The sequence below is a fragment of the Aegilops tauschii genome, chromosome 7, assembly GCF_002575655.3.
Source record: "Aegilops tauschii subsp. strangulata cultivar AL8/78 chromosome 7, Aet v6.0, whole genome shotgun sequence".
NCBI lineage: Eukaryota > Viridiplantae > Streptophyta > Magnoliopsida > Poales > Poaceae > Aegilops > Aegilops tauschii.
In genome coordinates this window covers 178293947-178306147 of record NC_053041.3, presented here as the reverse complement: position 1 = coordinate 178306147, position 12201 = coordinate 178293947, and the positions used below count along the sequence as shown (strand labels likewise).

The 12201-nt window shown below is 48.6% G+C and overlaps 1 long non-coding RNA gene across 1 annotated transcript; it reads left to right on the top strand.

Annotated features, from left to right (window-relative positions):
- The first annotated feature begins 10160 nt into the window (after positions 1-10160).
- On the top strand, positions 10161-11654 carry LOC141027188 (uncharacterized). The gene is made up of 3 exons (XR_012189160.1): positions 10161-10224; positions 10315-10394; positions 11375-11654. It is a non-coding gene; the product is annotated as an uncharacterized lncRNA (long non-coding RNA).
- The last annotated feature ends 547 nt before the right edge of the window (positions 11655-12201 follow it).

The window sequence follows — 12201 nt, the reverse complement described above, 5'->3', positions numbered from 1 at the left end:
ATCAAAAAGCAATGAAGAATAGAAGTTTGCTTGGCTGGCGGTCTAGAAATGCTTCCTTCGTAGACGAGCAGAGTCATATGGGTTGAAATATGTTAAGAACACATGCTCGTGGAAGAAGTCATCAGCCTTGAAGTTTTGCTTCTTCGAGAAGGGATTCTTCGGCTTGGGCTGACGAGTATCAATCAAAGTCATCAAAGGCTCAGGAATCACATTCTCAGGCACCACAGGCTGAGGAATTTCAGTTTCTGCTTCAGTTGCAGCCTGGGTCTTCAATTCTTCATCAGCATTTACATCAGCACTAGTGGCTGGAATTTCTTCATGAATGGAAGGAGTGGCTTGATGTTCATCAGAGCCCATTTGAACTTCAGTGTGTACTGAGGACTGAGGAATCTGTTGCAGTGGCGTGAACATGGGGGAGTTGGGGTGCTGACTTTCCCAAAAGTCATCATTCATCACTGGAGTGGTGCTCCCAATGTCCACGTTTTCATCTTCTTCACTCAATTCTTCAACGCATGCCTCTTCAGCTGTGAACTGAGGCATTGGCGATGAGACAACTCGGGTTGAAGGGATATTGTCCACTTCAATTTCTTCGTCCAACTGCTCTGAAGAAGCAGCAGAAGGAACGTCTTCATCAGATCCGCTTGGGATCTCATAATTTTCACCAAAGGAATGATTTCCTTTGATGGCATGCTTGAGACGGGAACAACATCAATGGGATTCTCAAAAGAGCTTGTCAATATCTTCATCTTCTTCGATACTGAAGAATTTGATGAAGCAGAGGCTTTCCTCTTCTTCACTGCCGCTCGCTCCGCAGCCTTTGTTTTCTTCGCTTCTGATGCAGAAGGAAGAACTGGACTTGGTGTTGGTGCGGAAGGAGCAGAGGAAATCGGTTCATTTACCTCAGGCACAACTGATGCAGTTGGCCTGATTTGCTCAGTTTCTTCAGGCTCAGCGGTGGATGCCTTAGCTGGCCTGGCTTGTTCTTCAGGCGCAACACTAGTGGTTGCCGTGGCAATTTCATCAGCGGCTGGAATATCTTCATCAGCCATGGTACTGGCAGTTTCATCAGTTGCCTGATCTTCATCAGCGGTGCTGGCATGTTCTTCAGTTGGTTGAGCAGATGCTTCACTCTGAGGAATTTCAATGTGCGTTGGAGCAACATTTGAAGAAAATCCTTTCGCCAATTTGACAAATCTGACTTTGGCTCCTAGCCAGTCTGCATGGTAGGTGTCAAATTCATCACTGAGGTTTTTAATCTCAGTTTGAGCAGCAATAAGTTCATCAGTGGTCATTTTCACAATGTTCTTTTCCAGAAGTCGCTCCTTCTTGTACTGAGCTTTCTTCAGCTGCCTGGCCTTCTCAAACTTCCATTTTTCTTCGCCAATGAAGGCGGTCGGCATGTGACTTTGGCCAGGAGTCAGCTAGAAGTCAGGCATAGGAGTGTTGGGGTCCTTGTGCCAGAGACCAATGTACTCAAGGATCAACTTTGGATCCAGCAGGAGAGGAACTTCACTTCCTTTGGCACTAGTGGCCCTCTGTTGTCTATCTCTGATGATTTTGGCAAGTTCCTCATCATCAGCTTCGTCTTCATCGGACGGTACATGAAAGGCAACCTGCTTCTTGTGAGGACTTGGTCTAGCGCCTCGTCCAGTAGTGGCCTTGGTCTTCAGCAGAGTGGGGCCTGTTGAGGATTGCAGAGGTGCTGAAGAACTTGCAGAGGCTCCTGGGGCAATTGATTTTCCTGTGGTCCTTTGACACGAGGCGAGATGCACAGGTGCTGAAGACTTTGCCGGAGGAGCTGAGGGAATTGGAGGAGCTGGGGCAGCACGAGGAATTTGCTGTGAGGGCTTTGCTGAGCTGGGCCGTGAGGGCATTGCTGAGGTGCTTGGCCGTGAGGGCATTGCAGTAGAAGCACTGGGCTTGTGTGCGGGCTTCTTGGGCATAGCTTCTTAGGCTGGCTTGCAGATGCCTCAGAAGTGGCAGTAGCGGAATCTTCATTGAATTTCTTCACTGCCTCCTTTGCCATTTTGGCCAGCTTAGCTTGACGCTTGGCCCACTCCTTGGGGAAATCCTCACCTCTTCTGATGCTAGAGGGACCAGCAACTTGGCCAGGTGCCAGTGGAGGTCTTGGGCATGGAGGGTGTACTGCGAATTTCTTCATGTACTTGGGAGTCACATATCTGTACTCCCTCCATTCTCTGGCCCATCTCCTCTCAATCCTCTGAATGCGCACTTTGCGCTCATTCTTCATTTCATGAGGAGGAGTGCAGTACCCTGCATAGATGTCTTCAGGTATCTCAAAAGCATTGTTGACTTCCAACTTCTTCCCTCCCACTACTCGAATCCACTTATTTGCCGTCTGCCACCTCTTTGCCGTCTGCTGACTGACGGCAAAGAAGGTCTTTGCCGTCAGCCACAAGAAAACAAACGGCAAAGATGTGGCTGATGGCAAACGAAGTCTTTGCCATCAGCCAGTTCTTTGCCGTCCGCTGACTGACGGCAAAGAATCTTTGCCGTCCGCTAGCAGACGGCAAAGAGGTGGGTGGGTCCAGTTATTGTTTAACCAACTCAAGCCCACCGGCCCCACCTCTTTGCCGTCCGCAAGCGGACGGCAAAGAAACTTTGTCGACCATTGGCAGACGGCAAAGAGGCGGCTACGTTAACGGTCGTCCCGCCCCGTCTCTTCTCCCCACTCTCTCATTCGTCCCCACCCACACCCGCGCTGCCGCCGCCGACCCCGTCTGCCGCAGCCGGCCGCCCTGCCGCCCCACACCCCTCCCCTGTGGCGCCCCGACCTCCACCGCACCCTCGCCGCCTCTTCCACATCGCCCCGCCCACACCAGCCCGTGCCGCCGCCGCCGACCCCGTCCGGCGTAGCCGGCCTCCCCGCCGCCCCGCACCCCTCCCCAACCTCCATCGCGGCGCGGCCGCTCCTTCCACGTCGGCCAGCCGCGCCGCGGCCGTCCAGGCCCCGTACCGCCGTGCCCGTCCCCGCCCCCGACCCCCGACCAACCGCCGCTGCCGCTGCAGCCGCGGGTCGACCGCCCCCGAGGAGCGCCGCCCATCGCTGCCCCTCCCCTCCCCATCGCTGCGCCGCCTCGCTGCCGCCCCCTCCCCGACCCGTCGCCGCCCCCCACGGTGAGCCCCTGCCGCCCCCTGTGTACTATTTTCTTTTCTGTTTTTTTGTTTTTCTTTTCTGTTTAGATAAGGTTTTTTAGTTTAAGTTTTTTCAGTTTAGAATTTATTAGTTTAGGTTATTTAGTTTAATTAGTTTAGGTTTAATTAGTTTAAATAGTTTAGTTTTAATTAGTTTAGGTTTTTAGTTTAGGTTATATAGTTAGCTAGATTAGATTAATTAGATTGGATTATATTAGACTAGTGTTAGGTTTTAGTTAAATAGTCATAATTAAAGGAAGTGAAAAAAGATGAAAAAAGAAGACGAAAAGTAGAATAAGTAGAAGGGGGAAGAAGAAGAAGAAGAAGAAGAAGAAGAAGAGGAGGAGGAGGAGGAGGAGTTGGAGGAGGAGAAAGAAGAAGAAGAAGAAGAAGAAGAAGAAGAAGAAGAAGAAGAAGAAGAAGAAGAAGAAGACGGGGGATGAGAAGAAGTAGAAGAATGAGAAGAAGTAGAAGTAGTAGAAGAATGAGAAGACCCCCTGACCCCCCAACCCCGACACCACACCCCGACACCCGACCCCAACTCCACCCCGACACCCGACCCCCTAACCCCCTGACCCCGACACGACACCCCGACCCCCCGACCCCGAAACAGCACCCCGACACCGACACAACACCCCGACCCCCGACACAACACCCCGACCCCCGACACGACACCCCCGACACCCCGACCACGACCCCGACCCCGACCCCGACACCCCGACCCCGAGCCTGACCCGACACCCTGACCCCGACACCGACACGGCACCCCGACCCCGACCCGGCACCCCGACCCGACACCCCGACCCCGAGACCCCGACCCCGACACGGCACCCCAACACCGACACGACACCCCGACCCCCGACACCTCCCGAAAAGGTGTTCTTTGGCCTTCCAGAGGCCGATGGGGTCATATATTTGTGAATTATTAGTTAGGTCATATATTTTTCGATTTTGTTATGAAAAACATCATATATAATTGTGTTGATCGGTAGTTTTAAATGTGCAGTTGTTTCATCGCTGCGAGGTTTGGTGTTCGATGACCTCGCCGTGCGTTTGACGAGCTCTGCCCCTTCGTTCGTGGGTGAGCACAAATGACATGTCCTCCTCCCCCATTAATTATTTGATCTATTCCGATGAAACTTGATAGCTAGCTATATATGTGTCTTGAATCATTAGTATGCGTAACCAATATGTGTCTCCCGTTCGAAAGCGTCATAGTTATAAATATGCATGCATTTGCATATTTATAACCTTGATTCTTTCGAATTGTCCAACTCTATCCATGGACAGCCCGAGTATGTTTAGATTGGGTTCGTTTTCCCATATGCTTTGCTCCGGATCCGACGCATAAATTTCGTCAGTGCCTCCCCTGTTGTTCTCCGGGTACACATCCTCTCTGTTTATTGCAGAGACGTGTATCAGGAGAACAGCGGGGAGGCGCTGCCGAAATTTTGCGTAGGATCCGGAGCATAGCATGGGAAAATGAACCCAATCTAAACATACTCGGGTGGGATTAGGACCTATCATTACCTATTAGAGTGTAGGTTGCATGGACGTAATAAAATTGACAAAGTAGATCAACTGATGAATATATACATGGTGAATTTTATATATATATATATATTTGTTGTGTGTCTAGTAGCTCTGAAAGTCAAGATGAGTGATCGTGCGTGGATGTACACCGGTCACACTGGTCAGAACAAATGGAGCACTGAATGGTTCACAAAAACCAAGGGGTTTGTGCGAGCCGCATTTGCAAATGGCCAGAGGAAAACCTGGTGCCCCTGTTTACGGTGCGGCAATTGGGAAAAGAGGACAGAGGCTGAAATGGGCAAACACCTGCAGAAGAGTGGTTTTACGCCTGATTATACGGTGTGGACATTTCATGGTGAGTCTGCCCAACGTGACCGAGCTGAGGTGGATCGTCGTCGCACCGACGAGCATGGTACCGGGATGGAAAACATGGTGCAAGACTTCGATGATGCTCGGGATTCGTACGAGGAGATGGAGGAATCTGCAAAGGCCTTCAATGAAATGTTGGAGTCTTCAAAACGCCCGCTCCATGAGCACACTGAGCTTTGTCAGTTGGATGCCATCTCACAAGTAATGGCTCTGAAGGCTCAGTTCAACTTGGGCAGAGAATGCTACGATGCAATGATGACAGTATTTGGACGCTTTCTACCCAAAGGCCATGTAATGCCTGCAAACCTGTACCAGTCGGACAAAATCCTCCGTGCACTGAAGATGCCCTATGATAAGATACATGCCTGTGAGAAAGGATGTGTCTTGTTTAGGCTTGACTATGCGGACTTGAACTATTGTCCCATTTGCAAGTCTTCCAGGTATGTTGTGGTAGACAACGGTATGGGTGAGAAGACACAGACCAAAATCCCCGTTAGTGTTCTTCGGTATATGCCAATCGTACCAAGACTTCAACGTCTTTTCATGGTCGAAGAGACGGCCAGACAGATGACATGGCACAAAACAGGCAAAAGAACCGAACTAGATGCAGATGGGAATCTGATGATTGTACACACATCGGATGGTGTTGCGTGGAAAAAGTTTGATGAATTACATGGTGACAAAGCGGCAGATCCGAGGCATCCTCGAGTCGGCATCAGCACGGATGGGTTCAGTGTGTTTGGTATGACGGCAGCCCAATACAGTTGTTGGCCCGTATTTGTCTTTCCACTCAATCTCCCCCCCCCCCCCCCCGGACAGATTATGCAAAGAAAGAACATTTTCCTGACGTTGATAATTCCAGGGCCCAACTATCCGGGGAAAAATATGAATGTGTACATGCAACCGCTTAAGGACGAATTGCAAGAAGCCTGGGATAATGGGTTCAAGACATACGACGCCTATAGCAAACGGAACTTCATAATGCGTGTCTGGTACATGTACTCGACGCATGACTTGCCGGCGTATGCGCTACTCGTTGGCTGGTGTGTGCATGGAAGGTTCCCGTGCCCCACATGCAAGGGAGCTCTTGAGTTTCGTTGGCTTCAGGCCGGTCGCAAGTTTTCTTGCTTCGACATGCATAGACAGTTCCTGAATCCTCGCCATAAGTTCAGGAAAGACAAGAACTTCATCAGAGGTAGAGTTGTCAAAAACTCTGCACCACCTGCATTGACAGGCCAACAGACCCTGGATCAGTTAAACGCTCTCGAGCCAGATCCAGAGTGTCCAGGGTACTTCAAGGGGTATAATTCTAAGCACGCCTGGACTCACAAAACATGCTTATGGGATCTGCCTTACTTCAAAGACCTCCTTTGCCCACACAACATCGACGTGATGCACACTGAGAAGAATATCGCCGAGGCACTTTTTGGTACATTGTTTGGCATAGATGGGAAGTCAAAGGATAATACTAAGGCTAGAGTCGATTTGGAGGCGCTATGTGATAGGCCGTTACAAAACATGAAAGAACCGAAAGGAAAGCAGAACTGGACGAAGCCAAAGGCATGGTTCAATCTTGGAAGGCCAGCTATGAGGGAAATTATCTTGTGGGTGAAAATGCAGTTGATGTTCCCCGATGGGTATGCAGCGAATCTACAGAGGGGAGCCAGTCTTGATAAATTGAAGATATTTGGTCTCAAGAGTCATGATTGGCACATATGGATTGAGCGGTGATCCAAAAGGATTCTGTCGAAGAGTATGAGCTTCTCGCAAAGCAAGGAGGCGGCTATCCCGGTTTCATCTCTTGGTTCAAACAAACGGTAATTTCTATTAGACTTGTAGGCTAATTTGTAGGCGGCTATCCCGGTTTCATTCGCTAATTTGTGCGTAATGCAACAATCCTTTCATATTAAACTTGTAGGCTAATTCAGAGTCTATGGACGCCGAATTGAGACAAGTCGCTAATGGTTTTGACTATAAGGTCCGTTCATTTGACAAATACGACATCAACGGGTATCGCTTTCGTACCTATGGCAAAGAGCTATCTATGGCCGACCGAAAGTCTACAAATTGTTGTGTATCTGCTATCGGCGAAGGAGGTACCGAGTATTATGGGAGAGTTGAAGCAATTTATGAACTTCTATTCTATGGTGAAAACCCACCGAATGTCGTAGTCTTCAAATGTTATTGGTTTCAGCCGAAGGAGACTAGAAGGACTCATGAACATATAGGGCTAGTTGAAATCAACCAAAGCACCCATTTAGATGTTCCTGATGTCTATATTACGGCTCAACAGGCGACCCAAGTATTCTATCTACCGTGGGCCTGCCAAACTAATCCAAATCTGAAAGGTTGGGATGTCGTTTATGGAGTGCCGCCACGTGCTAGACTATCTCCCCCAAAGGAAGAGGATTATGAACCTCACATTAACCCAGACACATATGAAGGAGAATTCTTCCAAGAGACACGTCTTTCCAAAAAGCGTTTCAAGAACCGCTATACTTCACCCCAAAACATTGAAGTAGACAGCGACAGTGAATCCGACATCACCCCAGAGGAGGAACAAGAAGAGCCGGAACAAGAAGAGGTTACTGGTGCGGATGACCTGTCATTGCTTGACCGATTATGTCAAGGTGGCCTTGCACATGTTGATGCCACTGAACCCTATGAGCTCGTCATTGATTATAGTGATGATGATGATTATGCATTTATTGATGATACTGATCGAGATTATTAGTAGTGTCAGGTATTAAATTTTTTAATGTTGTACTTGATGATGATACACTTAAGTGATACACATATTATTATTCATGTCGGTCTTTTTTTTATGTTGTACTAATTTCGTTTACTGTTTGTCATGGCAGGTGTTGAAAGATGGTGGGCGCTGGTCGGGAGCGCGCCAAGGCCCCTTCTTCGTCGGCGCGTGGTCTGAGGTCTTCCATTCCAGACGCACCTCTCCGCCGAGCGTTGCTGGACAGTATGGCCACACCGCCGGGCCCTTCTTCGTCGACCGCGGTGCCCAGCAGGGGACGAGGTAGGAAGAGAGGAGGTGGGGCACGTGGTCGCGGGAGAGGAGGTAGGGTGACTGCTACGGCGCCTTCCTCGCCGCCACCCCCAGCTGTTTCACCCGAGCACGTGACTGCTAGGGTGGACTCGTCCGAGGAGGAGGCTACACGGACTCCGGTCCACGAGCCTCCGGTCCACGGGTCTTGGGCCCACGAGCCTCGGGTCGACTGGCCTTCGGCTCACGAGAGTTCGGCCCACGAGACCCCGGAGGAGCACACGTCCGGATGGGGTACCTGGCCGGATCAGCCCGAGGAGCCGAGTGGCCATGCTGATGATGGCGGGGAGCCGACTGATCTTGAGGAGGAGGGGGGCATCGTCTACCAGCGTGGTGCTACACGGCTCCCGTCCGTGCCGGCGACCCGCGAGCAGAGGTGGTTGATTTTCCCTGATGGGGAGAGGTACGTAAGTGCATTTAATATTTTTGTACCTTCTGCATTCACGTTTCTTCAAATAACTAATGCGTTGGCCTTGTCATGCTGCAGGGGTTGGGACCACCATCATAGTGTCCGCCGGCCCAACTCCGTCCTTGGAGTTCTTTGCCGGCAAAACTTCCCGGGGTTTGTCACGTTGCCTGGTGAGGGTAGGCTTCCAGAGCTTGGATTGAGCTGGGAGCACTACGTGGCTGCCCCAGCCCCGCCGGATGAGATTATCGACGGTGTCGTGTGCGACACGAGGGCAGACATGGTGATCAGAAAGTTCTGGGTAATTTCTCCTTTACACATTTAAAAATCTTCAACTAGCTAGTTATTAATTGTACTAATCAATATTGTCTCATTTGATTGCAGACATTCTACAGGTGTGAGGAGGGATACGAGGAGGACGCGGCACATGTTATCGAGAACGTCTGCAAGCGCCTACTCCAGAACTTACGGCACGAGGCTCGGGTGCAGGCTGTTCGAGACTACTACGCCTTGCGTGGTATCAAGAAGACCAAGCCGGCGTGCCGCGATAAGTGCCTAAGTAAGGAGCAGTACATGAAGGTAATTCTTAAGGCCTTCTACTTAAGTTCCTTCATTTAGTAATTCTTAGCTAACTTAGGTTTCTATTTGCTAACTTAGGCGCCTCCGAGATGGTGTGCGGATCGGATGGATTGTTGGGAGGTTTTGGTCGATGAGTGGTGCTCAAAAGAATGGCTAGCCCTCCACAACGAGGCCAAGGACAAACGTGCCCAAATGGAAGGTGTGCCACACCATCAAGGCAGCTCCAACTTATATCAGTTCGGGCGCAACTGTGTATGTGGTTTGCTTCATGATTCATGCAATTCATTCATCATGCTAGCTTGAGCCCTTTAATTACTAATTTTCATTGTTTCTCTCTTTTAGGCACGCCACAATAAGGTGGATAAGATGCCAGAGGTGTACGACCTGTATGCCATGGCCGACACTGCCTCTTTCAAGAAAGTCAAGGCTTTCTCTCAGTCTGACCTCGATGATGCAAACAACTTCACCAACATCTCCTCCCACAACAAGCTCGTGAGATATAGAGATGAGGGGAAGGCGAGGAAAGGGGAGGACTTTAACCCGAGCCAGGGTCCCATTGATCCAGAGCTGGTGATGATATCTGGTGGCGGGAGGTCCCATGGCTCCATAGCCATTGGAGATGGACTTATCCGTTGTCCTAGCACTCTCCCGGAGATCAAGGCGCGCCAGTCGAGCTCCGCTCCTGAGATAAGGCCTCGTGAACGGCCAGTGCAACTCGCCATCAAGGTTAGTGATACGTACTCAGTTATCTTTCTCCATTACATTGTGTGCGCTTCCATCAATGATTACAAATGGTCATGTGAGTGGTGTTGTAGGCTGCTATACAGAGTGAGAGAGATAGAACGGAGAAACTTCTGGCGGAGGCGGCGGAGAGGCAGCGGGAGTTGGAGGAGAGGACGACAAAGATGATGGAGGAGGAGAGGGCACGGAATGACATGCAGGCAAGGGCCATGTACGAGCTCCTTGTGATAAGTTTCTTCTGCAGATTAGCCAAAACATTCATGTAGTGTTTGTCTCATTACTAACTAGTATGACTGAGTCGTCAAAACCAAATGTGCAGTCTGTGTGCGAGAAGACAGGTCAGACCGCTCCGCCGATGCTAGTGATTGCTCCTGGGACCACGGTGAGTTTTATTTGAATGGACATTACTTGCTAGTCTTAACATTTGAGTGTCATCATGCTAACAAGACATTGGAAATGATCTTTGGTGCAGCGTAACTCCAGACAAGCATCGCACGATCCTTCTCCAGCTACCGACACGAGCCACCCCGCTCCTACACCTCCTGGATCTTGGTAAGTTTATCTAGTGTTTTGCTTAACACATGCATAAAGACCTAGACTTAGCTTTATTTCCTCCAATGCTTACCATAATGACCTAGACTTAGCTTCTTCTCCTCCAAAATGACTTAATAAGCTTACTGACCTCCAAAACCATCCATTTTACCTAAGTTAGCTCTAAAACGATCTGTACTTAGCTTACTTATGTCAAAAATTGCATAATTAGCTTAGTTAGCTCATAGACGATCCATTTTACCTAAGTTAGCTCTAAAATGACCCATTTTACCTAGGTTAGCTTATAAATGATCCAGTTCATCCAAGTTAGCTCAAAAATGACCCATTTTACCTAGATTAGCTCCTAATTGATCCATTTTACCTACATTAGCTTTAAAATGACCCATTTCACCTAGGTTAACTCCAAAATGACCCATCTTACCTAGGTTATCTCATAAACGATCCATTTCAACTAATTTAGCTCATAAACGATCCATTTCACCTAGTTAGCTAAAAAACGATCCATTTCACCTAAATTAGCTCTTAAATGATCCATTTCACCTAAGTTAGCTCAAAAAGATCCATTTCAACTAAATTAGCTCATAAATGATCCATTTCACCTAAGTTAGCTCAAAAACGATCCATTTCAACTAAGTTAGCTCATAAATGATCCATTTCACCTAAGTTAGCTAAAAAACGATCCATTTCACCTTAGTTACCTCAAAAACGATCCATTTGACCTTAGTTAGCTCATAAACGACCCATTTCAACTAAGTTAGCTGATAAATGATCCATTTCACCTTAGCTAGCTCATAAAGGACCCATTTCAACTTAGTTAGCTCATATATGGTCCATTTCACGTAAGTTAGCTCATAAATGACATACTCTTCTTGTTCTAGTCTTCTTCTTGTTCTACTCTTCTTGTTATAGTCTTCTTCTTGTTCTACTCTTCTTCTTGTTCTACTCTTCTTGTTCTAACTTTCTTATTTTTCATTTTGCAGATTTCATTCACTTGACGAAAGCTTGCATAGATGGAGTGCTCCTTATCCCTTTCTCTGTTTCTTTTGTATCGTTGAACTATGCATGTATCGTTGGATGAAACTATTGTAATATATATGGTTGGATGCCTCTATGTTGAACTTGTTATGTATGATGGAACTATGCATGTATATATATGGTTGGATGATGAAGTTATGTGTTGGATATCTTATATGTTTGCTCTGTAATGGCCTTTTGAAATATATCTATATATGTCATATATATTTGTGATGAAAATTGTTGGATTTAATAAAAAACAGATAAAAGAGCCAATATGCAGGCTCTTTGCCGTCTGCCGCGGACGGCAAAGAAGACACGTGGCATCCAGCTGTGCTTCCTGGGAGCTGACCCATTTGGTCAGTTTGCCTACAGTGGCAGACGGCAAAGACTTTGCCATCAGTGGCAGACGGCAAAGAACCTGCACTTTGCCATCAGTGGCAGACGGCAAAGAACCTGCCATGTAGTGACGTGTAGATGACATCATACGGCGGACGGCAAAGACACTAGAAATTTTGCCGTCGGCGGCGGACGGCAAAGGCCTGCCGTTAGGCACTTAACGGACTGACAGCGCAATTATTGCCATCCGCTCTCTTTGCCGTCCGCTGCAGACGGCAAAGGGCCTTTGCCGTCAGCCGCCAGGAAGCAGACGGCAAAGTAGCTGTTTACCGTAGCCTACTTTGCCGGAGCCTTTTGCCGTCCGCCGTGGCAGACGGCAAAATAGCTGATTCCTGTAGTGTCCCTTCTGAGGTTTCTTGCCGCCAGCCATATTCTTCAGCTGAGGATTTTGAAC